Source organism: Ascidia mentula, chromosome 7 (assembly GCF_947561715.1).
Source record: "Ascidia mentula chromosome 7, kaAscMent1.1, whole genome shotgun sequence".
Taxonomy (NCBI): Eukaryota; Metazoa; Chordata; class Ascidiacea; order Phlebobranchia; family Ascidiidae; genus Ascidia; species Ascidia mentula.
The window spans coordinates 16,772,588-16,796,026 of NC_138572.1; the positions used below are offsets into that span (position 1 = coordinate 16,772,588).

A 23,439-nucleotide genomic window follows, 5' to 3' on the forward strand; every position below is an offset into this window, starting at 1 on the left:
AATCAATTTAATGTAATTATTATTTCAAATAAAATTGGTACTAACAAGACAATATTTTTCCAAACAAATCTCTCACAAATATTCCATTGAACGCAAGGTTGTGGTCGACGAGGTGGCCGAGTGGTTAAGGCGGTGGACTGCTAATCCATTATGCTCTGCACGCGTGGGTTCGAATCCCATCCTCGTCGATTGCAGTTGCAGTTTTGCAGCGTTACACGCTACTGTTCAATAGTTTTAACATCAATTGGAAAAATCACAAACCGCGCAAAATAAAGTCCTTCGAACCGGATTCGAACCAGTGACCTATGGATTTCTGACAAGCTCAGCCGCTACAGTCCACCGCTCTACCAACTGAGCTATCGAAGGATGTTGCAAACTGTCTAATTTGTATTATGTATATGAGAGTTGGTGTTTCAGACAACAACATTGCTGATCAAACTATTTCTTCCCACGAAGAATATGTTCAAAACAATTTACCTCATATACAAGTTAAGTATTCACAGCTCTGACACTAATCAACCAAATGAAGTTTGTTTTTCAACACGATTATCTATGAAACATTCATCACATGAAGATGATAATTAAGTACATGTTTTGGCCGAACGATAAGTCTATTGGTCAGGGCCATGGGCAACTAATTCTTTGCACTCTGCACGTGGGGTAGCGAATATCACACTCGTCGTATTTGTTGTCGTTTAGGTTACAAAGACATCACTCAGGTTTTTTTTGCTCTGAGATAAACTGCTTTTTATAACAAAAAATGTTTCGCCATCGGAGAACTAAGTAGCACAGGGAAACCATGACAGGAGCGGGATTCGAACCCGCGCCTCCAGGGGAGACTGCGACCTGAACGCAGCACCTTAGACCACTCGGCCATCCTGCCTCTGCACTGCAATATCGTTTTGTTAGGGCAAAACTTTTGTGAAAGAAACACTAAAATATTTGTTCACGCCTGCACCAATTGCTAACCTTGAACGGTATGGCTGTCATGATTCCGATATCGCAAAAACGATAAAGGCATTGATAATACTCAATTCGAAACAAATCATGTGAAACTAGTTATACTAACGCATACTTTTTCAAAAGTACTTTTACCTAAAGTGCCTGGAACTTCAGATGTATTTGCAACAAACTATACCGACCTTCCAACACAACTATTGAATGATGTGGCAAACCATCTACCAAGTTTAGGGGAAATCAATTCAATGTAATTATTATTTCAAATAAAATTGGTACTAAAAAGACAATATTTTTCCAAACAAATCTCTCACAAATATTTCATTGAACGCAAGGTTGTGGTCGACGAGGTGGCCGAGTGGTTAAGGCGATGGACTGCTAATCCGTTGTGCTCTGCACGCGTGGGTTCGAATCCCATCCTCGTCGATTGCAGTTGCAGTTTTGCAGCGGTACACGCTACTGTTCAATAGTTTTAACATCAATTGGAAAAATCACAAACCGCGCAAAATAAAGTCCTTCGAACCGGATTCGAACCAGTGACCTATGGATTTCTGACAAGCTCAGCCGCTACAGTCCACCGCTCTACCAACTGAGCTATCGAAGGATGTTGCAAACTGTCTAATTTGTATTATGTATATGAGAGTTGGTGTTTCAGACAACAACATTGCTGATCAAACTATTTCTTCCCACGAAGAATATGTTCAAAACAATTTACCTCATATACAAGTTAAGTATTCACAGCTCTGACACTAATCAACCAAATGAAGTTTGTTTTTCAACACGATTTTCTATGAAACATTCATCACATGAAGATGATAATTAAGTACATGTTTTGGCCGAACGATGAGTCTATTGGTCAGGGCCATGGGCAACTAATTCTTTGCACTCTGCACGTGGGGTACCGAATATCACACTCGTCGTATTTGTTGTCGTTTAGGTTACAAAGACATCACTCAGGTTTTTTTTTGCTCTGAGATAAACTGTTTTTTATAACAAAAAATATTTCGCCATTGGAGAACTAAGTAGCACCGGGAAACCATGACAGGAGCGGGATTCGAACCCGCGCCTCCAGGGGAGACTGCGACCTGAACGCAGCGCCTTAGACCACTCGGCCATCCTGCCTCTGCACTGCAATATCGTTTTGTTAGGGCAAAACTTTTGTGAAAGAAACACTAAAATGTTTGTTCACGCCTGCACCAATTGCTAACCTTGAACGGTATGGCTGTCATGATTCCGATATCACAAAAACGATAAAGGCATTGATAATACTCAATTCGAAATAAATCATGTGAAACTAGTTATACTAACGCATACTTTTTCAAAAGTACTTTTACCTAAACTGCCTGGAACTTCAGATGTATTTGCAACAAAATATACCGACCTTCCAACACAACTATTGAATGATGTGGCTAACCATCTACCAAGTTTAGGGGAAATAAATTTAATGTAATTAATATTTCAAATAAAATTGGTACTAAAAAGACAATATTTTTCCAAAAAAATCTCTCACAAATATTTCATTTAACGCAAGGTTGTGGTCGACGAGGTGGCCGAGTGGTTAAGGCGATGGACTGCTAGTCCATTGTGCTCTGCACGCGTGGGTTCGAATCCCATCCTCGTCGATTGCAGTTGCAGTTTCGCAGCGGTACACGCTGCTGTTCAATAGTTTTAAAATCAATTGGAAAAATCACAAACCGCGCACATTAAAGTCCTTCGAACCGGATTCGAACCAGTGACCTATGGATTTCTGACAAGCTCAGCCGCTACAGTCCACCGCTCTACCAACTGAGCTATCGAAGGATGTTGCAAACTGTCTAATTTGTATTGTGTATATGAGAGTTGGTGTTTCAGACAACAACATTGCTGATCAAACTTTTTCTTCCCACGAAGAATATGTTCAAAACAATTTACCTCATATACAAGTTAAGTATTCACAGCTCTGACACTAATCAACCAAATGAAGTTTGTTTTTCAACACGATTTTCTATGAAACATTCATCACATGAAGATGATAATTAAGTACATGTTTTGGCAGAACGATAAGTCTATTGGTTAGGGCCATGGGCAACTAATTATTTGCACTCTGCACGTGGAGTACCGAATATCACACTCGTCGTATTTGTTGTCGTTTCGGTTACAAAGATATCACTCAGGTTTTTTTTGCTCTGAGATAAACTGTTTTTTATAACAAAAAATGTTTCGCCAATGGAGAACTAAGTAGCACCGGGAAACCATGACAGGAGCGGGATTCGAACCCGCGCCTCCAGGGGAGACTGCGACCTGAACGCAGCGCCTTAGACCACTCGCCCATCCTGCCTCTGCACTGCAATATCGTTTTGTTAGGGCAAAACTTTTGTGAAAGAAACTCTAAAATATTTGTTAACGCCTGCACCAATTGCTAACCTTGAACGGAATGGCTGACATGATTCCGATATCACAAAAACGATAAAGGCATTGATAATACTCAATTAGAAACAAATCATGTGAAACTAGTTATGCTAACGCATACTTTTGCAAAAGTATTTTTACCTTAACTGCCTGGAACTTCAGATATATTTGCAACAAACTATACCGACCTTCCAACACAACTATTCAATGATGTGGCAAACCATCTACCAAGTTTAGGGGAAATCAATTTAATGTAATTATTAATTCAAACAAAATTGTTTCTAAAAAGACAGTATTTTTCCAAACAAATCTCGCACAAATATTTCATTAACGCAAGGTTGTGGTCGACGAGGTGGCCGAGTGGTTAAGGCGATGGACTGCTAATCCATTGTGCTCTGCACGCGTGGGTTCGAATCCCATCCTCGTCGATTGCAGTTGCAGTTTTGCAGCGGTACACGCTACTGTTCAATAGTTTTAACATCAATTGGAAAAATCACAAACCGCGCAAAATAAAGTCCTACGAACCGGATTCGAACCAGTGGCCTATGGATTTCTGACCAGCTCAGCCGCTACAGTCCACCGCTCTACCAACTGAGCTATCGAAGGATGTTGCAAACTGTCTAATTTGTATTATGTATATGAGAGTTGGTGTTTCAGACAACAACATTGCTGATCAAACTATTTCTTCCCACGAAGAATATGTTCAAAACAATTTACCTCATATACAAGTTAAGTATTCACAGCTCTGACACTAATCAACCAAATGAAGTTTGTTTTTCAACACGATTTTCTATGAAACATTCATCACATGAAGATGATAATTAAGTACATGTTTTGGCCGAACGATAAGTCTATTGGTTAGGGCCATGGGCAACTAATTCTTTGCACTCTGCACGTGGGGAACCGAATATCACACTCGTCGTATTTGTTTTCGTTTAGGTTACAAAGATATCACTCAGGTTTTTTTTGCTCTGAGATAAACTGTTTTTTATAACATAAAATGTTTCGCCAACGGAGAACTAAGTAGCACCGGGAAACCATGACAGGAGCGGGATTCGAACCCGCGCCTCCAGGGGAGACTGCGACCTGAACGCAGCGCCTTAGACCACTCGGCCATCCTGCCTCTGCACTGCAATATCGTTTTGTTAGGGCAACATTTTTGTGAAAGAAACACTAAAATATTTGTTCACGCCTGCACCAATTGCTAACCTTGAACGGAATGGCTGTCATGATTCCGATATCACAAAAACGATAAAGGCATTGATAATACTCAATTCGAAACAAATGATGTGAAACTAGTTATACTAACGCATACTTTTTCAAAAGTACTTTTACCTTAACTGTGCCTGGAACTTCAGATGTATTTGCAACAAACTATACCGACCTTCCAACACAACTATTGAATGATGTGGCAAACCATCTACCAAGTTTAGGGAAATCAATTTAATGTAATTATTTTTTCAAATAAAATTGGTACTAAAAAGACAATATTTTTCCAAACAAATCTCTCACAAATATTTCATTTAACGCAAGGTTGTGGTCGACGAGGTGGCCGAGTGGTTAAGGCGATGGACTGCTAATCCATTGTGCTCTGCACGCGTGGGTTCGAATCCCATCCTCGTCGATTGCAGTATCAGTTTTGCAGCGGTACACGCTACTGTTCAATAGTTTTAACATCAATTGGAAAAATCACAAACCGCGCAAAATAAAGTCCTTCGAACCGGATTCGAACCAGTGACCTATGGATTTCTGACAAGCTCAGCCGCTACAGTCCACCGCTCTACCAACTGAGCTATCGAAGGATGTTGCAAACTGTCTAATTTGTATTATGTATATGAGAGTTGGTGTTTCAGACAACAACATTGCTGATCAAACTATTTCTTCCCACGAAGAATATGTTCAAAACAATTTACCTCATATTCAAGTTAAGTATTCACAGCTCTGACACTAATCAACCAAATGAAGTTTGTTTTTCAACACGATTTTCTATGAAACATTCATCACATGAAGATGATAATTAAGTACATGTTTTGGCAGAACGATAAGTCTATTTGTTAGGGCCATGGGCAACTAATTATTTGCACTCTGCACGTGGAGTACCGAATATCACACTCGTCGTATTTGTTGTCGTTTAGGTTACAAAGATATCACTCAGGTTTTTTTTGCTCTGAGATAAACTGTTTTTTATAACAAAAAATGTTTCGCCAACGGAGAACTAAGTAGCACCGGGAAACCATGACAGCGGGATTCGAACCCGCGCCTCCAGGGGAGACTGCGACCTGAACGCAGCGCCTTAGACCACTCGGCCATCCTGCCTCTGCACTGCAATATCGTTTTGTTAGGGCAACATTTTTGTGAAAGAAACACTAAAATATTTGTTCACGCCTGCACCAATTGCTAACCTTGAACGGAATGGCTGTCATGATTCCGATATCACAAAAACGATAAAGGCATTGATAATACTCAATTCGAAACAAATCATGTGAAACTAGTTATACTAACGCATACTTTTTCAAAAGTACTTTTACCTAAACTGCCTGGAACTTCAGATGTATTTGCAACAAACTATACCGACCTTCCAACACAACTATTGAATGATGTGGCAAACCATCTACCAAGTTTAGGGGAAATCAATTTAATGTAATTATTATTACAAATAAAATTGGTTCTAAAAAGACAATATTTTTCGAAACAAATCTCGCACAAATATTTCATTTAACGCAAGGTTGTGTTCGACGAGGTGGCCGAGTGGTTAAGGCGATGGACTGCTAATCCATTGTGCTCTGCACGGGTGGGTTCGAATCCCATCCTCGTCGATTGCAGTTGCAGTTTTGCAGCGGTACACGCTACTGTTCAATAGTTTTGACATCAATTGGAAAAATCACAAACCGCGCAAAATAAAGTCCTTCGAACCGGATTCGAACCAGTGACCTATGGATTTCTGACAAGCTCAGCCGCTACAGTCCACCGCTCTACCAACTGAGCTATCGAAGGATGTTGCAAACTGTCTAATTTGTATTATGTATATGAGAGTTGGTGTTTCAGACAACAACATTGCTGATCAAACTATTTCTTCCCACGAAGAATATGTTCAAAACAATTTACCTCATATACAAGTTAAGTATTCACAGCTCTGACACTAATCAACCAAATGAAGATTGTTTTTCAACACGATTTTCTATGAAACATTCATCACATGAAGATGATAATTAAGTACATGTTTTGGCAGAACGATAAGTCTATTGGTCAGGGCCATGGGCAACTAATTCTTTGCACTCTGCACGTGGGGTACCGAATATCACACTCGTCGTATTTGTTGTCGTTTAGGTTACAAAGACATCACTCAGGTTTTTTTTGCTCCGAGATAAACTGTTTTTTATAACAAAAAATGTTTCGCCATCGGAGAATTAAGTAGCACAGGGAAACCATGACAGGAGCGGGATTCGAACCCGCGCCTCCAGGGGAGACTGCGACCTGTACGCAGCACCTTAGACCACTAGGCCATCCTGCCTCTGCACTGCAATATCGTTTTGTTAGGGCAAAACTTTTGTGAAAGAAACACTAAAATATTTGTTCACGCCTGCACCAATTGCTAACCTTGAACGGTATGGCTGTCATGATTCCGATATCACAAAAACGATAAAGGCATTGATAATACTCAATTCGAAACAAATCATGTGAAACTAGTTATACTAACGCATACTTTTTCAAAAGTACTTTTACCTAAAGTGCCTGGAACTTCAGATGTATTTGCAACAAACTATACCGACCTTCCAACACAACTATTGAATGATGTGGCAAACCATCTACCAAGTTTAGGGGAAATCAATTTAATGTAATTATTATTTCAAATAAAATTGGTACTAACAAGACAATATTTTTCCAAACAAATCTCTCACAAATATTCCATTGAACGCAAGGTTGTGGTCGACGAGGTGGCCGAGTGGTTAAGGCGGTGGACTGCTAATCCATTATGCTCTGCACGCGTGGGTTCGAATCCCATCCTCGTCGATTGCAGTTGCAGTTTTGCAGCGTTACACGCTACTGTTCAATAGTTTTAACATCAATTGGAAAAATCACAAACCGCGCAAAATAAAGTCCTTCGAACCGGATTCGAACCAGTGACCTATGGATTTCTGACAAGCTCAGCCGCTACAGTCCACCGCTCTACCAACTGAGCTATCGAAGGATGTTGCAAACTGTCTAATTTGTATTATGTATATGAGAGTTGGTGTTTCAGACAACAACATTGCTGATCAAACTATTTCTTCCCACGAAGAATATGTTCAAAACAATTTACCTCATATACAAGTTAAGTATTCACAGCTCTGACACTAATCAACCAAATGAAGTTTGTTTTTCAACACGATTATCTATGAAACATTCATCACATGAAGATGATAATTAAGTACATGTTTTGGCCGAACGATAAGTCTATTGGTCAGGGCCATGGGCAACTAATTCTTTGCACTCTGCACGTGGGGTAGCGAATATCACACTCGTCGTATTTGTTGTCGTTTAGGTTACAAAGACATCACTCAGGTTTTTTTTGCTCTGAGATAAACTGCTTTTTATAACAAAAAATGTTTCGCCATCGGAGAACTAAGTAGCACAGGGAAACCATGACAGGAGCGGGATTCGAACCCGCGCCTCCAGGGGAGACTGCGACCTGAACGCAGCACCTTAGACCACTCGGCCATCCTGCCTCTGCACTGCAATATCGTTTTGTTAGGGCAAAACTTTTGTGAAAGAAACACTAAAATATTTGTTCACGCCTGCACCAATTGCTAACCTTGAACGGTATGGCTGTCATGATTCCGATATCGCAAAAACGATAAAGGCATTGATAATACTCAATTCGAAACAAATCATGTGAAACTAGTTATACTAACGCATACTTTTTCAAAAGTACTTTTACCTAAAGTGCCTGGAACTTCAGATGTATTTGCAACAAACTATACCGACCTTCCAACACAACTATTGAATGATGTGGCAAACCATCTACCAAGTTTAGGGGAAATCAATTCAATGTAATTATTATTTCAAATAAAATTGGTACTAAAAAGACAATATTTTTCCAAACAAATCTCTCACAAATATTTCATTGAACGCAAGGTTGTGGTCGACGAGGTGGCCGAGTGGTTAAGGCGATGGACTGCTAATCCGTTGTGCTCTGCACGCGTGGGTTCGAATCCCATCCTCGTCGATTGCAGTTGCAGTTTTGCAGCGGTACACGCTACTGTTCAATAGTTTTAACATCAATTGGAAAAATCACAAACCGCGCAAAATAAAGTCCTTCGAACCGGATTCGAACCAGTGACCTATGGATTTCTGACAAGCTCAGCCGCTACAGTCCACCGCTCTACCAACTGAGCTATCGAAGGATGTTGCAAACTGTCTAATTTGTATTATGTATATGAGAGTTGGTGTTTCAGACAACAACATTGCTGATCAAACTATTTCTTCCCACGAAGAATATGTTCAAAACAATTTACCTCATATACAAGTTAAGTATTCACAGCTCTGACACTAATCAACCAAATGAAGTTTGTTTTTCAACACGATTTTCTATGAAACATTCATCACATGAAGATGATAATTAAGTACATGTTTTGGCCGAACGATGAGTCTATTGGTCAGGGCCATGGGCAACTAATTCTTTGCACTCTGCACGTGGGGTACCGAATATCACACTCGTCGTATTTGTTGTCGTTTAGGTTACAAAGACATCACTCAGGTTTTTTTTTGCTCTGAGATAAACTGTTTTTTATAACAAAAAATATTTCGCCATTGGAGAACTAAGTAGCACCGGGAAACCATGACAGGAGCGGGATTCGAACCCGCGCCTCCAGGGGAGACTGCGACCTGAACGCAGCGCCTTAGACCACTCGGCCATCCTGCCTCTGCACTGCAATATCGTTTTGTTAGGGCAAAACTTTTGTGAAAGAAACACTAAAATGTTTGTTCACGCCTGCACCAATTGCTAACCTTGAACGGTATGGCTGTCATGATTCCGATATCACAAAAACGATAAAGGCATTGATAATACTCAATTCGAAATAAATCATGTGAAACTAGTTATACTAACGCATACTTTTTCAAAAGTACTTTTACCTAAACTGCCTGGAACTTCAGATGTATTTGCAACAAAATATACCGACCTTCCAACACAACTATTGAATGATGTGGCTAACCATCTACCAAGTTTAGGGGAAATAAATTTAATGTAATTAATATTTCAAATAAAATTGGTACTAAAAAGACAATATTTTTCCAAAAAAATCTCTCACAAATATTTCATTTAACGCAAGGTTGTGGTCGACGAGGTGGCCGAGTGGTTAAGGCGATGGACTGCTAGTCCATTGTGCTCTGCACGCGTGGGTTCGAATCCCATCCTCGTCGATTGCAGTTGCAGTTTCGCAGCGGTACACGCTGCTGTTCAATAGTTTTAAAATCAATTGGAAAAATCACAAACCGCGCACATTAAAGTCCTTCGAACCGGATTCGAACCAGTGACCTATGGATTTCTGACAAGCTCAGCCGCTACAGTCCACCGCTCTACCAACTGAGCTATCGAAGGATGTTGCAAACTGTCTAATTTGTATTGTGTATATGAGAGTTGGTGTTTCAGACAACAACATTGCTGATCAAACTTTTTCTTCCCACGAAGAATATGTTCAAAACAATTTACCTCATATACAAGTTAAGTATTCACAGCTCTGACACTAATCAACCAAATGAAGTTTGTTTTTCAACACGATTTTCTATGAAACATTCATCACATGAAGATGATAATTAAGTACATGTTTTGGCAGAACGATAAGTCTATTGGTTAGGGCCATGGGCAACTAATTATTTGCACTCTGCACGTGGAGTACCGAATATCACACTCGTCGTATTTGTTGTCGTTTCGGTTACAAAGATATCACTCAGGTTTTTTTTGCTCTGAGATAAACTGTTTTTTATAACAAAAAATGTTTCGCCAATGGAGAACTAAGTAGCACCGGGAAACCATGACAGGAGCGGGATTCGAACCCGCGCCTCCAGGGGAGACTGCGACCTGAACGCAGCGCCTTAGACCACTCGCCCATCCTGCCTCTGCACTGCAATATCGTTTTGTTAGGGCAAAACTTTTGTGAAAGAAACACTAAAATAATTGTTCACGCCTGCACCAATTGCTAACCTTGAACGGTATGGCTGTCATGATTCCGATATCACAAAAACGATAAAGGCATTGATAATACTCAATTCGAAATAAATCATGTGAAACTAGTTATACTAACGCATACTTTTTCAAAAGTACTTTTACCTAAACGGCCTGGAACTTCAGATGTATTTGCAACAAAATATACCGACCTTCCAACACAACTATTGAATGATGTGGCTAACCATCTACCAAGTTTAGGGGAAATCAATTTAATGTAATTATTATTTCAAATAAAATTGGTTCTAAAAAGACAATATTTTTCCAAACAAATCTAGCACAAATATTTCATTTGACGCAAGGTTGTTGTCGACGAGGTGGCCGAGTGGTTAAGGCGATGGACTGCTAATCCATTGTGCTCTGCACGCGTGGGTTCGAATCCCATCCTCGTCGATTGCAGTTGCAGTTTTGCAGCGGTACACGCTACTGTTCAATAGTTTTAACATCAATTGGAAAAATCAAAAACCCCGCAAAATAAAGTCCTTCGAACCGGATTCGAACCAGTGACCTATGGATTTCTGACAAGCTCAGCCGCTACAGTCCACCGCTCTAGCAACTGAGCTTTGGAAGGATGTTGCAAATTGTCTAATTTGTATTATGTATATGAGAGTTGGTGTTTCAGACAACAACATTGCTGATCAAACTATTTCTTCCCACGAAGAATATGTTCAAAACAATTTACCTCATATACAAGTTAAGTATTCACAGCTCTGACACTAATCAACCAAATGAAGTTTGTTTTTCAACACGATTTTCTATGAAACATTCATCACATGAAGATGATAATTAAGTACATGTTTTGGCAGAACGATAAGTCTATTGGTTAGGGCCATGGGCAACTAATTATTTGCACTCTGCACGTGGAGTACCGAATATCACACTCGTCGTATTTGTTGTCGTTTAGGTTACAAAGATATCACTCAGGTTTTTTTTGCTCTGAGATAAACTGTTTTTTATAACAAAAAATGTTTCGCCAATGGAGAACTAAGTAGCACCGGGAAACCATGACAAGAGCGGGATTCGAACCCGCGCCTCCAGGGGAGACTGCGACCTGAACGCAGCGCCTTAGACCACTCGGCCATCCTGCCTCTGCACTGCAATATCGTTTTGTTAGGGCAAAACTTTTGTGAAAGAAACACTAAAATATTTGTTCACGCCTGCACCAATTGCTAACCTTGAACGGTATGGCTGTCATGATTCCGATATCACAAAAACGATAAAGGCATTGATAATACTCAATTCGAAACAAATCATGTGAAACTAGTTATACTAACGCATACTTTTTCAAAAGTACTTTTACCTAAACTGCCTGGAACTTCAGATGTATTTGCAACAAACTATACCGACCTTCCAACACAACTATTGAATGATGTGGCAAACCATCTACCAAGTTTAGGGGAAATCAATTTAATGTAATTATTATTACAAATAAAATTGGTTCTAAAAAGACAATATTTTTCCAAACAAATCTCGCACAAATATTTCATTTAACGCAAGGTTGTGGTCGACGAGGTGGCCGAGTGGTTAAGGCGATGGACTGCTAATCCATTGTGCTCTGCACGCGTGGGTTCGAATCCCATCCTCGTCGATTGCAGTTGCAGTTTTGCAGCGGTACACGCTACTGTTCAATAGTTTTAACATCAATTGGAAAAATCACAAACCGCGCAAAATAAAGTCCTTCGAACCGGATTCGAACCAGTGACCTATGGATTTCTGACAAGCTCAGCCGCTACAGTCCACCGCTCTACCAACTGAGCTATCGAAGGATGTTGCAAACTGTCTAATTTGTATTATGTATATGAGAGTTGGTGTTTCAGACAACAACATTGCTGATCAAACTATTTCTTCCCACGAAGAATATGTTCAAAACAATTTACCTCATATACAAGTTAAGTATTCACAGCTCTGACACTAATCAACCAAATGAAGTTTGTTTTTCAACACGATTTTCTATGAAACATTCATCACATGAAGATGATAATTAAGTACATGTTTTGGCAGAACGATAAGTCTATTGGTTAGGGCCATGGGCAACTAATTATTTGCACTCTGCACGTGGAGTATTGAATATCACACTCGTCGTATTTGTTGTCGTTTAGGTTACAAAGATATCACTCAGGTTTTTTTTGCTCTGAAATAAACTGTTTTTTATAACAAAAAATGTTTCGCCAACGGAGAACTAAGTAGCACCGGGAAACCATGACAGGAGCTGGATTCGAACCCGCGCCTCCAGGGGAGACTGCGACCTGAACGCAGCGCCTTAGACCACTCGCCCATCCTGCCTCTGCACTGCAATATCGTTTTGTTAGGGCAAAACTTTTGTGAAAGAAACACTAAAATATTTGTTCACGCCTGCACCAATTGCTAACCTTGAACGGTATGGCTGTCATGATTCCGATATCACAAAAACGATAAAGGCATTGATAATACTCAATTCGAAACAAATCATGTGAAACTAGTTATACTAACGCATACTTTTTCAAAAGTACTTTTACCTAAACTGCCTGGAACTTCAGATGTATTTGCAACAAACTATACCGACCTTCCAACACAACTATTGAATGATGTGGCAAACCATCTACCAAGTTTAGGGGAAATCAATTTAATGTAATTATTATTTCAAATAAAATTGGTACTAAAAAGACAATATTTTTCCAAACAAATCTCTCACAAATATTTCATTTAACGCAAGGTTGTGTTCGACGAGGTGGCCGAGTGGTTAAGGCGGTGGACTGCTAATCCATTGTGCTCTGCACGCGTGGGTTCGAATCCCATCCTCGTCGATTGCAGTTGCAGTTTTGCAGCGGTACACGCTACTGTTCAATAGTTTTAACATCAATTGGAAAAATCACAAACCGCGCAAAATAAAGTCCTACGAACCAGATTCGAACCAGTGACCTATGGATTTCTGACAAGCTCAGCCGCTACAGTCCACCGCTCTACCAACTGAGCTATCGAAGGATGTTGCAAACTGTCTAATTTGTATTATGTATATGAGAGTTGGTGTTTCAGACAACAACATTGCTGATCAAACTATTTCTTCCCACGAAGAATATGTTCAAAACAATTTACCTCATATACAAGTTAAGTATTCACAGCTCTGACACCAATCAACCAAATGAAGTTTGTTTTTCAACACGATTTTCTATGAAACATTCATCACATGAAGATGATAATTAAGTACATGTTTTGGCAGAACGATAAGTCTATTGGTTAGGGCCATGGGCAACTAATTATTTGCACTCTGCACGTGGAGTACCGAATATCACACTCGTCGTATTTGTTGTCGTTTAGGTTGCAAAGATATCACTCAGGTTTTTTTTGCTCTGAGATAAACTGTTTTTTATAACAAAAAATGTTTCGCCAACGGAGAACTAAGTAGCACCGGGAAACCATGACAGGAGCGGGATTCGAACCCGCGCCTCCAGGGGAGACTGCGACCTGAACGCAGCGCCTTAGACCACTCGGCCATCCTGCCTCTGCACTGCAATATCGTTTTGTTAGGGCAAAACTTTTGTGAAAGAAACACTAAAATGTTTGTTCACGCCTGCACCAATTGCTAACCTTGAACGGTATGGCTGTCATGATTCCGATATCACAAAAACGATAAAGGCATTGATAATACTCAATTCGAAATAAATCATGTGAAACTAGTTATACTAACGCATACTTTTTCAAAAGTACTTTTACCTAAACTGCCTGGAACTTCAGATGTATTTGCAACAAAATATACCGACCTTCCAACACAACTATTGAATGATGTGGCTAACCATCTACCAAGTTTAGGGGAAATAAATTTAATGTAATTAATATTTCAAATAAAATTGGTACTAAAAAGACAATATTTTTCCAAAAAAATCTCTCACAAATATTTCATTTAACGCAAGGTTGTGGTCGACGAGGTGGCCGAGTGGTTAAGGCGATGGACTGCTAGTCCATTGTGCTCTGCACGCGTGGGTTCGAATCCCATCCTCGTCGATTGCAGTTGCAGTTTCGCAGCGGTACACGCTGCTGTTCAATAGTTTTAAAATCAATTGGAAAAATCACAAACCGCGCACATTAAAGTCCTTCGAACCGGATTCGAACCAGTGACCTATGGATTTCTGACAAGCTCAGCCGCTACAGTCCACCGCTCTACCAACTGAGCTATCGAAGGATGTTGCAAACTGTCTAATTTGTATTGTGTATATGAGAGTTGGTGTTTCAGACAACAACATTGCTGATCAAACTTTTTCTTCCCACGAAGAATATGTTCAAAACAATTTACCTCATATACAAGTTAAGTATTCACAGCTCTGACACTAATCAACCAAATGAAGTTTGTTTTTCAACACGATTTTCTATGAAACATTCATCACATGAAGATGATAATTAAGTACATGTTTTGGCAGAACGATAAGTCTATTGGTTAGGGCCATGGGCAACTAATTATTTGCACTCTGCACGTGGAGTACCGAATATCACACTCGTCGTATTTGTTGTCGTTTCGGTTACAAAGATATCACTCAGGTTTTTTTTGCTCTGAGATAAACTGTTTTTTATAACAAAAAATGTTTCGCCAATGGAGAACTAAGTAGCACCGGGAAACCATGACAGGAGCGGGATTCGAACCCGCGCCTCCAGGGGAGACTGCGACCTGAACGCAGCGCCTTAGACCACTCGCCCATCCTGCCTCTGCACTGCAATATCGTTTTGTTAGGGCAAAACTTTTGTGAAAGAAACACTAAAATAATTGTTCACGCCTGCACCAATTGCTAACCTTGAACGGTATGGCTGTCATGATTCCGATATCACAAAAACGATAAAGGCATTGATAATACTCAATTCGAAATAAATCATGTGAAACTAGTTATACTAACGCATACTTTTTCAAAAGTACTTTTACCTAAACGGCCTGGAACTTCAGATGTATTTGCAACAAAATATACCGACCTTCCAACACAACTATTGAATGATGTGGCTAACCATCTACCAAGTTTAGGGGAAATCAATTTAATGTAATTATTATTTCAAATAAAATTGGTTCTAAAAAGACAATATTTTTCCAAACAAATCTAGCACAAATATTTCATTTGACGCAAGGTTGTTGTCGACGAGGTGGCCGAGTGGTTAAGGCGATGGACTGCTAATCCATTGTGCTCTGCACGCGTGGGTTCGAATCCCATCCTCGTCGATTGCAGTTGCAGTTTTGCAGCGGTACACGCTACTGTTCAATAGTTTTAACATCAATTGGAAAAATCAAAAACCCCGCAAAATAAAGTCCTTCGAACCGGATTCGAACCAGTGACCTATGGATTTCTGACAAGCTCAGCCGCTACAGTCCACCGCTCTAGCAACTGAGCTTTGGAAGGATGTTGCAAATTGTCTAATTTGTATTATGTATATGAGAGTTGGTGTTTCAGACAACAACATTGCTGATCAAACTATTTCTTCCCACGAAGAATATGTTCAAAACAATTTACCTCATATACAAGTTAAGTATTCACAGCTCTGACACTAATCAACCAAATGAAGTTTGTTTTTCAACACGATTTTCTATGAAACATTCATCACATGAAGATGATAATTAAGTACATGTTTTGGCAGAACGATAAGTCTATTGGTTAGGGCCATGGGCAACTAATTATTTGCACTCTGCACGTGGAGTACCGAATATCACACTCGTCGTATTTGTTGTCGTTTAGGTTACAAAGATATCACTCAGGTTTTTTTTGCTCTGAGATAAACTGTTTTTTATAACAAAAAATGTTTCGCCAATGGAGAACTAAGTAGCACCGGGAAACCATGACAAGAGCGGGATTCGAACCCGCGCCTCCAGGGGAGACTGCGACCTGAACGCAGCGCCTTAGACCACTCGGCCATCCTGCCTCTGCACTGCAATATCGTTTTGTTAGGGCAAAACTTTTGTGAAAGAAACACTAAAATATTTGTTCACGCCTGCACCAATTGCTAACCTTGAACGGTATGGCTGTCATGATTCCGATATCACAAAAACGATAAAGGCATTGATAATACTCAATTCGAAACAAATCATGTGAAACTAGTTATACTAACGCATACTTTTTCAAAAGTACTTTTACCTAAACTGCCTGGAACTTCAGATGTATTTGCAACAAACTATACCGACCTTCCAACACAACTATTGAATGATGTGGCAAACCATCTACCAAGTTTAGGGGAAATCAATTTAATGTAATTATTATTACAAATAAAATTGGTTCTAAAAAGACAATATTTTTCCAAACAAATCTCGCACAAATATTTCATTTAACGCAAGGTTGTGGTCGACGAGGTGGCCGAGTGGTTAAGGCGATGGACTGCTAATCCATTGTGCTCTGCACGCGTGGGTTCGAATCCCATCCTCGTCGATTGCAGTTGCAGTTTTGCAGCGGTACACGCTACTGTTCAATAGTTTTAACATCAATTGGAAAAATCACAAACCGCGCAAAATAAAGTCCTTCGAACCGGATTCGAACCAGTGACCTATGGATTTCTGACAAGCTCAGCCGCTACAGTCCACCGCTCTACCAACTGAGCTATCGAAGGATGTTGCAAACTGTCTAATTTGTATTATGTATATGAGAGTTGGTGTTTCAGACAACAACATTGCTGATCAAACTATTTCTTCCCACGAAGAATATGTTCAAAACAATTTACCTCATATACAAGTTAAGTATTCACAGCTCTGACACTAATCAACCAAATGAAGTTTGTTTTTCAACACGATTTTCTATGAAACATTCATCACATGAAGATGATAATTAAGTACATGTTTTGGCAGAACGATAAGTCTATTGGTTAGGGCCATGGGCAACTAATTATTTGCACTCTGCACGTGGAGTATTGAATATCACACTCGTCGTATTTGTTGTCGTTTAGGTTACAAAGATATCACTCAGGTTTTTTTTGCTCTGAAATAAACTGTTTTTTATAACAAAAAATGTTTCGCCAACGGAGAACTAAGTAGCACCGGGAAACCATGACAGGAGCTGGATTCGAACCCGCGCCTCCAGGGGAGACTGCGACCTGAACGCAGCGCCTTAGACCACTCGCCCATCCTGCCTCTGCACTGCAATATCGTTTTGTTAGGGCAAAACTTTTGTGAAAGAAACACTAAAATATTTGTTCACGCCTGCACCAATTGCTAACCTTGAACGGTATGGCTGTCATGATTCCGATATCACAAAAACGATAAAGGCATTGATAATACTCAATTCGAAACAAATCATGTGAAACTAGTTATACTAACGCATACTTTTTCAAAAGTACTTTTACCTAAACTGCCTGGAACTTCAGATGTATTTGCAACAAACTATACCGACCTTCCAACACAACTATTGAATGATGTGGCAAACCATCTACCAAGTTTAGGGGAAATCAATTTAATGTAATTATTATTTCAAATAAAATTGGTACTAAAAAGACAATATTTTTCCAAACAAATCTCTCACAAATATTTCATTTAACGCAAGGTTGTGTTCGACGAGGTGGCCGAGTGGTTAAGGCGGTGGACTGCTAATCCATTGTGCTCTGCACGCGTGGGTTCGAATCCCATCCTCGTCGATTGCAGTTGCAGTTTTGCAGCGGTACACGCTACTGTTCAATAGTTTTAACATCAATTGGAAAAATCACAAACCGCGCAAAATAAAGTCCTACGAACCAGATTCGAACCAGTGACCTATGGATTTCTGACAAGCTCAGCCGCTACAGTCCACCGCTCTACCAACTGAGCTATCGAAGGATGTTGCAAACTGTCTAATTTGTATTATGTATATGAGAGTTGGTGTTTCAGACAACAACATTGCTGATCAAACTATTTCTTCCCACGAAGAATATGTTCAAAACAATTTACCTCATATACAAGTTAAGTATTCACAGCTCTGACACCAATCAACCAAATGAAGTTTGTTTTTCAACACGATTTTCTATGAAACATTCATCACATGAAGATGATAATTAAGTACATGTTTTGGCAGAACGATAAGTCTATTGGTTAGGGCCATGGGCAACTAATTATTTGCACTCTGCACGTGGAGTACCGAATATCACACTCGTCGTATTTGTTGTCGTTTAGGTTGCAAAGATATCACTCAGGTTTTTTTTGCTCTGAGATAAACTGTTTTTTATAACAAAAAATGTTTCGCCAACGGAGAACTAAGTAGCACCGGGAAACCATGACAGGAGCGGGATTCGAACCCGCGCCTCCAGGGGAGACTGCGACCTGAACGCAGCGCCTTAGACCACTCGGCCATCCTGCCTCTGCACTGCAATATCGTTTTGTTAGGGCAAAACTGTTGTGAAAGAAACACTAAAATATTTGTTCACGCCTGCACCAATTGCTAACCTTGAACGGTATGGCTGTCATGATTCCGATATCACAAAAACGATAAAGGCATTGATAATACTCAATTCGAAATAAATCATGTGAAACTAGTTATACTAACGCATATTTTTTCAAAAGTACTTTTACCTAAACTGCCTGGAACTTCAGATGTATTTGCAACAAAATATACCGACCTTCCAACACAACTATTGAATGATGTGGCAAACCATCTACCAAGTTTAGGGGAAATAAATTTAATGTAATTATTATTTCAAATAAAATTGGTACTAAAATGACAATATTTTTCCAAACAAATCTCTCACAAATATTTCATTTAACGCAAGGTTGTGGTCGACGAGGTGGCCGAGTGGTTAAGGCGATGGACTGCTAATCCATTGTGCTCTGCACGCGTGGGTTCGAATCCCATCCTCGTCGATTGCAGTTGCAGTTTTGCAGCGGTACACGCTACTGTTCAATAGTTTTAACATCAATTGGAAAAATCACAAACCGCGCAAAATAAAGTCCTTCGAACCGGATTCGAACCAGTGACCTATGGATTTCTGACAAGCTCAGCCGCTACAGTCCACCGCTCTACCAACTGAGCTATCGAAGGATGTTGCAAACTGTCTAATTTGTATTATGTATATGAGAGTTGGTGTTTCAGACAACAACATTGCTGATCAAACTATTTCTTCCCACGAAGAATATGTTCAAAACAATTTACCTCATATACAAGTTAAGTATTCACAGCTCTGACACTAATCAACCAAATGAAGTTTGTTTTTCAACACGATTTTCTATGAAACATTCATCACATGAAGATGATAATTAAGTACATGTTTTGGCAGAACGATAAGTCTATTGGTTAGGGCCATGGGCAACTAATTATTTGCACTCTGCACGTGGAGTACCGAATATCACACTCGTCGTATTTGTTGTCGTTTAGGTTACAAAGATATCACTCAGGTTTTTTTTGCTCTGAAATAAACTGTTTTTTATAACAAAAAATGTTTCGCCAACGGAGAACTAAGTAGCACCGGGAAACCATGACAGGAGCTGGATTCGAACCCGCGCCTCCAGGGGAGACTGCGACCTGAACGCAGCGCCTTAGACCACTCGCCCATCCTGCCTCTGCACTGCAATATCGTTTTGTTAGGGCAAAACTTTTGTGAAAGAAACACTAAAATATTTGTTCACGCCTGCACCAATTGCTAACCTTGAACGGTATGGCTGTCATGATTCCGATATCACAAAAACGATAAAGGCATTGATAATACTCAATTCGAAACAAATCATGTGAAACTAGTTATACTAACGCATACTTTTTCAAAAGTACTTTTACCTAAACTGCCTGGAACTTCAGATGTATTTGCAACAAACTATACCGACCTTCCAACACAACTATTGAATGATGTGGCAAACCATCTACCAAGTTTAGGGGAAATCAATTTAATGTAATTATTATTTCAAATAAAATTGGTACTAAAAAGACAATATTTTTCCAAACAAATCTCTCACAAATATTTCATTTAACGCAAGGTTGTGGTCGACGAGGTGGCCGAGTGGTTAAGGCGGTGGACTGCTAATCCATTGTGCTCTGCACGCGTGGGTTCGAATCCCATCCTCGTCGATTGCAGTTGCAGTTTTGCAGCGGTACACGCTACTGTTCAATAGTTTTAACATCAATTGGAAAAATCACAAACCGCGCAAAATAAAGTCCTACGAACCAGATTCGAACCAGTGACCTATGGATTTCTGACAAGCTCAGCCGCTACAGTCCACCGCTCTACCAACTGAGCTATCGAAGGATGTTGCAAACTGTCTAATTTGTATTATGTATATGAGAGTTGGTGTTTCAGACAACAACATTGCTGATCAAACTATTTCTTCCCACGAAGAATATGTTCAAAACAATTTACCTCATATACAAGTTAAGTATTCACAGCTCTGACACCAATCAACCAAATGAAGTTTGTTTTTCAACACGATTTTCTATGAAACATTCATCACATGAAGATGATAATTAAGTACATGTTTTGGCAGAACGATAAGTCTATTGGTTAGGGCCATGGGCAACTAATTATTTGCACTCTGCACGTGGAGTACCGAATATCACACTCGTCGTATTTGTTGTCGTTTAGGTTGCAAAGATATCACTCAGGTTTTTTTTGCTCTGAGATAAACTGTTTTTTATAACAAAAAATGTTTCGCCAACGGAGAACTAAGTAGCACCGGGAAACCATGACAGGAGCGGGATTCGAACCCGCGCCTCCAGGGGAGACTGCGACCTGAACGCAGCGCCTTAGACCACTCGGCCATCCTGCCTCTGCACTGCAATATCGTTTTGTTAGGGCAAAACTGTTGTGAAAGAAACACTAAAATATTTGTTCACGCCTGCACCAATTGCTAACCTTGAACGGTATGGCTGTCATGATTCCGATATCACAAAAACGATAAAGGCATTGATAATACTCAATTCGAAATAAATCATGTGAAACTAGTTATACTAACGCATATTTTTTCAAAAGTACTTTTACCTAAACTGCCTGGAACTTCAGATGTATTTGCAACAAAATATACCGACCTTCCAACACAACTATTGAATGATGTGGCAAACCATCTACCAAGTTTAGGGGAAATAAATTTAATGTAATTATTATTTCAAATAAAATTGGTACTAAAATGACAATATTTTTCCAAACAAATCTCTCACAAATATTTCATTTAACGCAAGGTTGTGGTCGACGATGTGGCCGAGTGGTTAAGGCGATGGACTGCTAATCCATTGTGCTCTGCACGCGTGGGTTCGAATCCCATCCTCGTCGATTGCAGTTGCAGTTTTGCAGCGGTACACGCTACTGTTCAATAGTTTTGACATCAATTGGAAAAATCACAAACCGCGCAAAATAAAGTCCTTCGAACCGGATTCGAACCAGTGACCTATGGATTTCTGACAAGCTCAGCCGCTACAGTCCACCGCTCTACCAACTGAGCTATCGAAGGATGTTGCAAACTGTCTAATTTGTATTATGTATATGAGAGTTGGTGTTTCAGACAACAACATTGCTGATCAAACTATTTCTTCCCACGAAGAATATGTTCAAAACAATTTACCTCATATACAAGTTAAGTATTCACAGCTCTGACACTAATCAACCAAATGAAGTTTGTTTTTCAACACGATTTTCTATGAAACATTCATCACATGAAGATGATAATTAAGTACATGTTTTGGCAGAACGATAAGTCTATTGGTTAGGGCCATGGGCAACTAATTATTTGCACTCTGCACGTGGAGTACCGAATATCACACTCGTCGTATTTGTTGTCGTTTAGGTTACAAAGATATCACTCAGGTTTTTTTTGCTCTGAGATAAACTGTTTTTTATAACAAAAAATGTTTCGCCAATGGAGAACTAAGTAGCACCGGGAAACCATGACAGGAGCGGGATTCGAACCCGCGCCTCCAGGGGAGACTGCGACCTGAACGCAGCGCCTTAGACCACTCGCCCATCCTGCCTCTGCACTGCAATATCGTTTTGTTAGGGCAAAACTTTTGTGAAAGAAACACTAAAATATTTGTTCACGCCTGCACCAATTGCTAACCTTGAACGGTATGGCTGTCATGATTCCGATATCACAAAAACGATAAAGGCATTGATAATACTCAATTCGAAATAAATCATGTGAAACTAGTTATACTAACGCATACTTTTTCAAAAGTACTTTTACCTAAACTGCCTGGAACTTCAGATGTATTTGCAACAAAATATACCGACCTTCCAACACAACTATTGAATGATGTGGCTAACCATCTACCAAGTTTAGGGGAAATCAATTTAATGTAATTATTATTTCAAATAAAATTGGTTCTAAAAAGACAATATTTTTCCAAACAAATCTAGCACAAGTATTTCATTTGACGCAAGGTTGTGGTCGACGAGGTGGCCGAGTGGTTAAGGCGATGGACTGCTAATCCATTGTGCTCTGCACGCGTGGGTTCGAATCTCATCCTCGTCGATTGCAGTTGCAGTTTTGCAGCGGTACACGCTACTGTTCAATAGTTTTGACATCAATTGGAAAAATCACAAACCGCGCAAAATAAAGTCCTTCGAACCGGATTCGAACCAGTGACCTATGGATTTCTGACAAGCTCAGCCGCTACAGTCCACCGCTCTACCAACTGAGCTATCGAAGGATGTTGCAAACTGTCTAATTTGTATTATGTATATGAGAGTTGGTGTTTCAGACAACAACATTGCTGATCAAACTATTTCTTCCCACGAAGAATATGTTCAAAACAATTTACCTCATATACAAGTTAAGTATTCACAGCTCTGACACTAATCAACCAAATGAAGTTTGTTTTTCAACACGATTTTCTATGAAACATTCATCACATGAAGATGATAATTAAGTACATGTTTTGGCAGAACGATAAGTCTATTGGTTAGGGCCATGGGCAACTAATTATTTGCACTCTGCACGTGGAGTACCGAATATCACACTCGTCGTATTTGTTGTCGTTTAGGTTACAAAGATATCACTCAGGTTTTTTTTGCTCTGA

General features: G+C 39.8%; 1 protein-coding gene and 57 non-coding genes across 58 annotated transcripts in view; 20 read left to right on the forward strand and 38 right to left on the reverse strand.

Moving 5' to 3' along the window:
* The window catches only part of LOC145909695 (DBH-like monooxygenase protein 1), a 106,636-nt gene that overhangs the window by 24,296 nt on the left and 58,901 nt on the right, over positions 1 to 23,439 (reverse strand). The gene's annotated exons all lie outside the window — the stretch shown is intronic.
* On the forward strand, positions 107 to 188 carry Trnas-gcu (transfer RNA serine (anticodon GCU)). Its single transcript has one exon. It is a non-coding gene; the product is annotated as a tRNA-Ser (tRNA).
* Trnay-gua (transfer RNA tyrosine (anticodon GUA)) lies at positions 276 to 366 on the reverse strand. Its single transcript is given in 2 exon segments — positions 276 to 311; positions 330 to 366. It is a non-coding gene; the product is annotated as a tRNA-Tyr (tRNA).
* On the reverse strand, positions 801 to 883 carry Trnal-cag (transfer RNA leucine (anticodon CAG)). Its single transcript has one exon. It is a non-coding gene; the product is annotated as a tRNA-Leu (tRNA).
* Trnas-gcu (transfer RNA serine (anticodon GCU)) lies at positions 1,302 to 1,383 on the forward strand. The gene has a single exon. It is a non-coding gene; the product is annotated as a tRNA-Ser (tRNA).
* Positions 1,471 to 1,561, reverse strand: Trnay-gua (transfer RNA tyrosine (anticodon GUA)). Its single transcript is given in 2 exon segments — positions 1,471 to 1,506; positions 1,525 to 1,561. It is a non-coding gene; the product is annotated as a tRNA-Tyr (tRNA).
* Positions 1,997 to 2,079, reverse strand: Trnal-cag (transfer RNA leucine (anticodon CAG)). Its single transcript has one exon. It is a non-coding gene; the product is annotated as a tRNA-Leu (tRNA).
* Trnas-gcu (transfer RNA serine (anticodon GCU)) lies at positions 2,498 to 2,579 on the forward strand. Its single transcript has one exon. It is a non-coding gene; the product is annotated as a tRNA-Ser (tRNA).
* Positions 2,667 to 2,757, reverse strand: Trnay-gua (transfer RNA tyrosine (anticodon GUA)). Its single transcript is given in 2 exon segments — positions 2,667 to 2,702; positions 2,721 to 2,757. It is a non-coding gene; the product is annotated as a tRNA-Tyr (tRNA).
* On the reverse strand, positions 3,192 to 3,274 carry Trnal-cag (transfer RNA leucine (anticodon CAG)). Its single transcript has one exon. It is a non-coding gene; the product is annotated as a tRNA-Leu (tRNA).
* On the forward strand, positions 3,692 to 3,773 carry Trnas-gcu (transfer RNA serine (anticodon GCU)). Its single transcript has one exon. It is a non-coding gene; the product is annotated as a tRNA-Ser (tRNA).
* Positions 3,861 to 3,951, reverse strand: Trnay-gua (transfer RNA tyrosine (anticodon GUA)). The gene is given in 2 exon segments: positions 3,861 to 3,896; positions 3,915 to 3,951. It is a non-coding gene; the product is annotated as a tRNA-Tyr (tRNA).
* Positions 4,386 to 4,468, reverse strand: Trnal-cag (transfer RNA leucine (anticodon CAG)). The gene has a single exon. It is a non-coding gene; the product is annotated as a tRNA-Leu (tRNA).
* On the forward strand, positions 4,888 to 4,969 carry Trnas-gcu (transfer RNA serine (anticodon GCU)). The gene has a single exon. It is a non-coding gene; the product is annotated as a tRNA-Ser (tRNA).
* Positions 5,057 to 5,147, reverse strand: Trnay-gua (transfer RNA tyrosine (anticodon GUA)). Its single transcript is given in 2 exon segments — positions 5,057 to 5,092; positions 5,111 to 5,147. It is a non-coding gene; the product is annotated as a tRNA-Tyr (tRNA).
* On the reverse strand, positions 5,582 to 5,661 carry Trnal-cag (transfer RNA leucine (anticodon CAG)). The gene has a single exon. It is a non-coding gene; the product is annotated as a tRNA-Leu (tRNA).
* Trnas-gcu (transfer RNA serine (anticodon GCU)) lies at positions 6,080 to 6,161 on the forward strand. The gene has a single exon. It is a non-coding gene; the product is annotated as a tRNA-Ser (tRNA).
* Trnay-gua (transfer RNA tyrosine (anticodon GUA)) lies at positions 6,249 to 6,339 on the reverse strand. Its single transcript is given in 2 exon segments — positions 6,249 to 6,284; positions 6,303 to 6,339. It is a non-coding gene; the product is annotated as a tRNA-Tyr (tRNA).
* Positions 6,774 to 6,856, reverse strand: Trnal-cag (transfer RNA leucine (anticodon CAG)). The gene has a single exon. It is a non-coding gene; the product is annotated as a tRNA-Leu (tRNA).
* On the forward strand, positions 7,275 to 7,356 carry Trnas-gcu (transfer RNA serine (anticodon GCU)). Its single transcript has one exon. It is a non-coding gene; the product is annotated as a tRNA-Ser (tRNA).
* Positions 7,444 to 7,534, reverse strand: Trnay-gua (transfer RNA tyrosine (anticodon GUA)). Its single transcript is given in 2 exon segments — positions 7,444 to 7,479; positions 7,498 to 7,534. It is a non-coding gene; the product is annotated as a tRNA-Tyr (tRNA).
* Positions 7,969 to 8,051, reverse strand: Trnal-cag (transfer RNA leucine (anticodon CAG)). The gene has a single exon. It is a non-coding gene; the product is annotated as a tRNA-Leu (tRNA).
* Positions 8,470 to 8,551, forward strand: Trnas-gcu (transfer RNA serine (anticodon GCU)). Its single transcript has one exon. It is a non-coding gene; the product is annotated as a tRNA-Ser (tRNA).
* On the reverse strand, positions 8,639 to 8,729 carry Trnay-gua (transfer RNA tyrosine (anticodon GUA)). Its single transcript is given in 2 exon segments — positions 8,639 to 8,674; positions 8,693 to 8,729. It is a non-coding gene; the product is annotated as a tRNA-Tyr (tRNA).
* On the reverse strand, positions 9,165 to 9,247 carry Trnal-cag (transfer RNA leucine (anticodon CAG)). The gene has a single exon. It is a non-coding gene; the product is annotated as a tRNA-Leu (tRNA).
* Trnas-gcu (transfer RNA serine (anticodon GCU)) lies at positions 9,666 to 9,747 on the forward strand. The gene has a single exon. It is a non-coding gene; the product is annotated as a tRNA-Ser (tRNA).
* Positions 9,835 to 9,925, reverse strand: Trnay-gua (transfer RNA tyrosine (anticodon GUA)). Its single transcript is given in 2 exon segments — positions 9,835 to 9,870; positions 9,889 to 9,925. It is a non-coding gene; the product is annotated as a tRNA-Tyr (tRNA).
* On the reverse strand, positions 10,360 to 10,442 carry Trnal-cag (transfer RNA leucine (anticodon CAG)). Its single transcript has one exon. It is a non-coding gene; the product is annotated as a tRNA-Leu (tRNA).
* Trnas-gcu (transfer RNA serine (anticodon GCU)) lies at positions 10,861 to 10,942 on the forward strand. Its single transcript has one exon. It is a non-coding gene; the product is annotated as a tRNA-Ser (tRNA).
* On the reverse strand, positions 11,555 to 11,637 carry Trnal-cag (transfer RNA leucine (anticodon CAG)). Its single transcript has one exon. It is a non-coding gene; the product is annotated as a tRNA-Leu (tRNA).
* On the forward strand, positions 12,056 to 12,137 carry Trnas-gcu (transfer RNA serine (anticodon GCU)). Its single transcript has one exon. It is a non-coding gene; the product is annotated as a tRNA-Ser (tRNA).
* Positions 12,225 to 12,315, reverse strand: Trnay-gua (transfer RNA tyrosine (anticodon GUA)). Its single transcript is given in 2 exon segments — positions 12,225 to 12,260; positions 12,279 to 12,315. It is a non-coding gene; the product is annotated as a tRNA-Tyr (tRNA).
* Trnal-cag (transfer RNA leucine (anticodon CAG)) lies at positions 12,750 to 12,832 on the reverse strand. The gene has a single exon. It is a non-coding gene; the product is annotated as a tRNA-Leu (tRNA).
* Positions 13,251 to 13,332, forward strand: Trnas-gcu (transfer RNA serine (anticodon GCU)). The gene has a single exon. It is a non-coding gene; the product is annotated as a tRNA-Ser (tRNA).
* On the reverse strand, positions 13,420 to 13,510 carry Trnay-gua (transfer RNA tyrosine (anticodon GUA)). Its single transcript is given in 2 exon segments — positions 13,420 to 13,455; positions 13,474 to 13,510. It is a non-coding gene; the product is annotated as a tRNA-Tyr (tRNA).
* Trnal-cag (transfer RNA leucine (anticodon CAG)) lies at positions 13,945 to 14,027 on the reverse strand. The gene has a single exon. It is a non-coding gene; the product is annotated as a tRNA-Leu (tRNA).
* Positions 14,446 to 14,527, forward strand: Trnas-gcu (transfer RNA serine (anticodon GCU)). Its single transcript has one exon. It is a non-coding gene; the product is annotated as a tRNA-Ser (tRNA).
* On the reverse strand, positions 14,615 to 14,705 carry Trnay-gua (transfer RNA tyrosine (anticodon GUA)). The gene is given in 2 exon segments: positions 14,615 to 14,650; positions 14,669 to 14,705. It is a non-coding gene; the product is annotated as a tRNA-Tyr (tRNA).
* On the reverse strand, positions 15,140 to 15,222 carry Trnal-cag (transfer RNA leucine (anticodon CAG)). Its single transcript has one exon. It is a non-coding gene; the product is annotated as a tRNA-Leu (tRNA).
* On the forward strand, positions 15,641 to 15,722 carry Trnas-gcu (transfer RNA serine (anticodon GCU)). Its single transcript has one exon. It is a non-coding gene; the product is annotated as a tRNA-Ser (tRNA).
* Trnal-cag (transfer RNA leucine (anticodon CAG)) lies at positions 16,335 to 16,417 on the reverse strand. Its single transcript has one exon. It is a non-coding gene; the product is annotated as a tRNA-Leu (tRNA).
* On the forward strand, positions 16,836 to 16,917 carry Trnas-gcu (transfer RNA serine (anticodon GCU)). The gene has a single exon. It is a non-coding gene; the product is annotated as a tRNA-Ser (tRNA).
* Trnay-gua (transfer RNA tyrosine (anticodon GUA)) lies at positions 17,005 to 17,095 on the reverse strand. Its single transcript is given in 2 exon segments — positions 17,005 to 17,040; positions 17,059 to 17,095. It is a non-coding gene; the product is annotated as a tRNA-Tyr (tRNA).
* Positions 17,530 to 17,612, reverse strand: Trnal-cag (transfer RNA leucine (anticodon CAG)). Its single transcript has one exon. It is a non-coding gene; the product is annotated as a tRNA-Leu (tRNA).
* On the forward strand, positions 18,031 to 18,112 carry Trnas-gcu (transfer RNA serine (anticodon GCU)). The gene has a single exon. It is a non-coding gene; the product is annotated as a tRNA-Ser (tRNA).
* Positions 18,200 to 18,290, reverse strand: Trnay-gua (transfer RNA tyrosine (anticodon GUA)). The gene is given in 2 exon segments: positions 18,200 to 18,235; positions 18,254 to 18,290. It is a non-coding gene; the product is annotated as a tRNA-Tyr (tRNA).
* On the reverse strand, positions 18,725 to 18,807 carry Trnal-cag (transfer RNA leucine (anticodon CAG)). Its single transcript has one exon. It is a non-coding gene; the product is annotated as a tRNA-Leu (tRNA).
* Positions 19,226 to 19,307, forward strand: Trnas-gcu (transfer RNA serine (anticodon GCU)). The gene has a single exon. It is a non-coding gene; the product is annotated as a tRNA-Ser (tRNA).
* Positions 19,395 to 19,485, reverse strand: Trnay-gua (transfer RNA tyrosine (anticodon GUA)). Its single transcript is given in 2 exon segments — positions 19,395 to 19,430; positions 19,449 to 19,485. It is a non-coding gene; the product is annotated as a tRNA-Tyr (tRNA).
* Positions 19,920 to 20,002, reverse strand: Trnal-cag (transfer RNA leucine (anticodon CAG)). Its single transcript has one exon. It is a non-coding gene; the product is annotated as a tRNA-Leu (tRNA).
* Trnas-gcu (transfer RNA serine (anticodon GCU)) lies at positions 20,421 to 20,502 on the forward strand. The gene has a single exon. It is a non-coding gene; the product is annotated as a tRNA-Ser (tRNA).
* Trnay-gua (transfer RNA tyrosine (anticodon GUA)) lies at positions 20,590 to 20,680 on the reverse strand. Its single transcript is given in 2 exon segments — positions 20,590 to 20,625; positions 20,644 to 20,680. It is a non-coding gene; the product is annotated as a tRNA-Tyr (tRNA).
* Trnal-cag (transfer RNA leucine (anticodon CAG)) lies at positions 21,115 to 21,197 on the reverse strand. The gene has a single exon. It is a non-coding gene; the product is annotated as a tRNA-Leu (tRNA).
* Positions 21,616 to 21,697, forward strand: Trnas-gcu (transfer RNA serine (anticodon GCU)). Its single transcript has one exon. It is a non-coding gene; the product is annotated as a tRNA-Ser (tRNA).
* On the reverse strand, positions 21,785 to 21,875 carry Trnay-gua (transfer RNA tyrosine (anticodon GUA)). Its single transcript is given in 2 exon segments — positions 21,785 to 21,820; positions 21,839 to 21,875. It is a non-coding gene; the product is annotated as a tRNA-Tyr (tRNA).
* Positions 22,310 to 22,392, reverse strand: Trnal-cag (transfer RNA leucine (anticodon CAG)). The gene has a single exon. It is a non-coding gene; the product is annotated as a tRNA-Leu (tRNA).
* Positions 22,811 to 22,892, forward strand: Trnas-gcu (transfer RNA serine (anticodon GCU)). The gene has a single exon. It is a non-coding gene; the product is annotated as a tRNA-Ser (tRNA).
* On the reverse strand, positions 22,980 to 23,070 carry Trnay-gua (transfer RNA tyrosine (anticodon GUA)). Its single transcript is given in 2 exon segments — positions 22,980 to 23,015; positions 23,034 to 23,070. It is a non-coding gene; the product is annotated as a tRNA-Tyr (tRNA).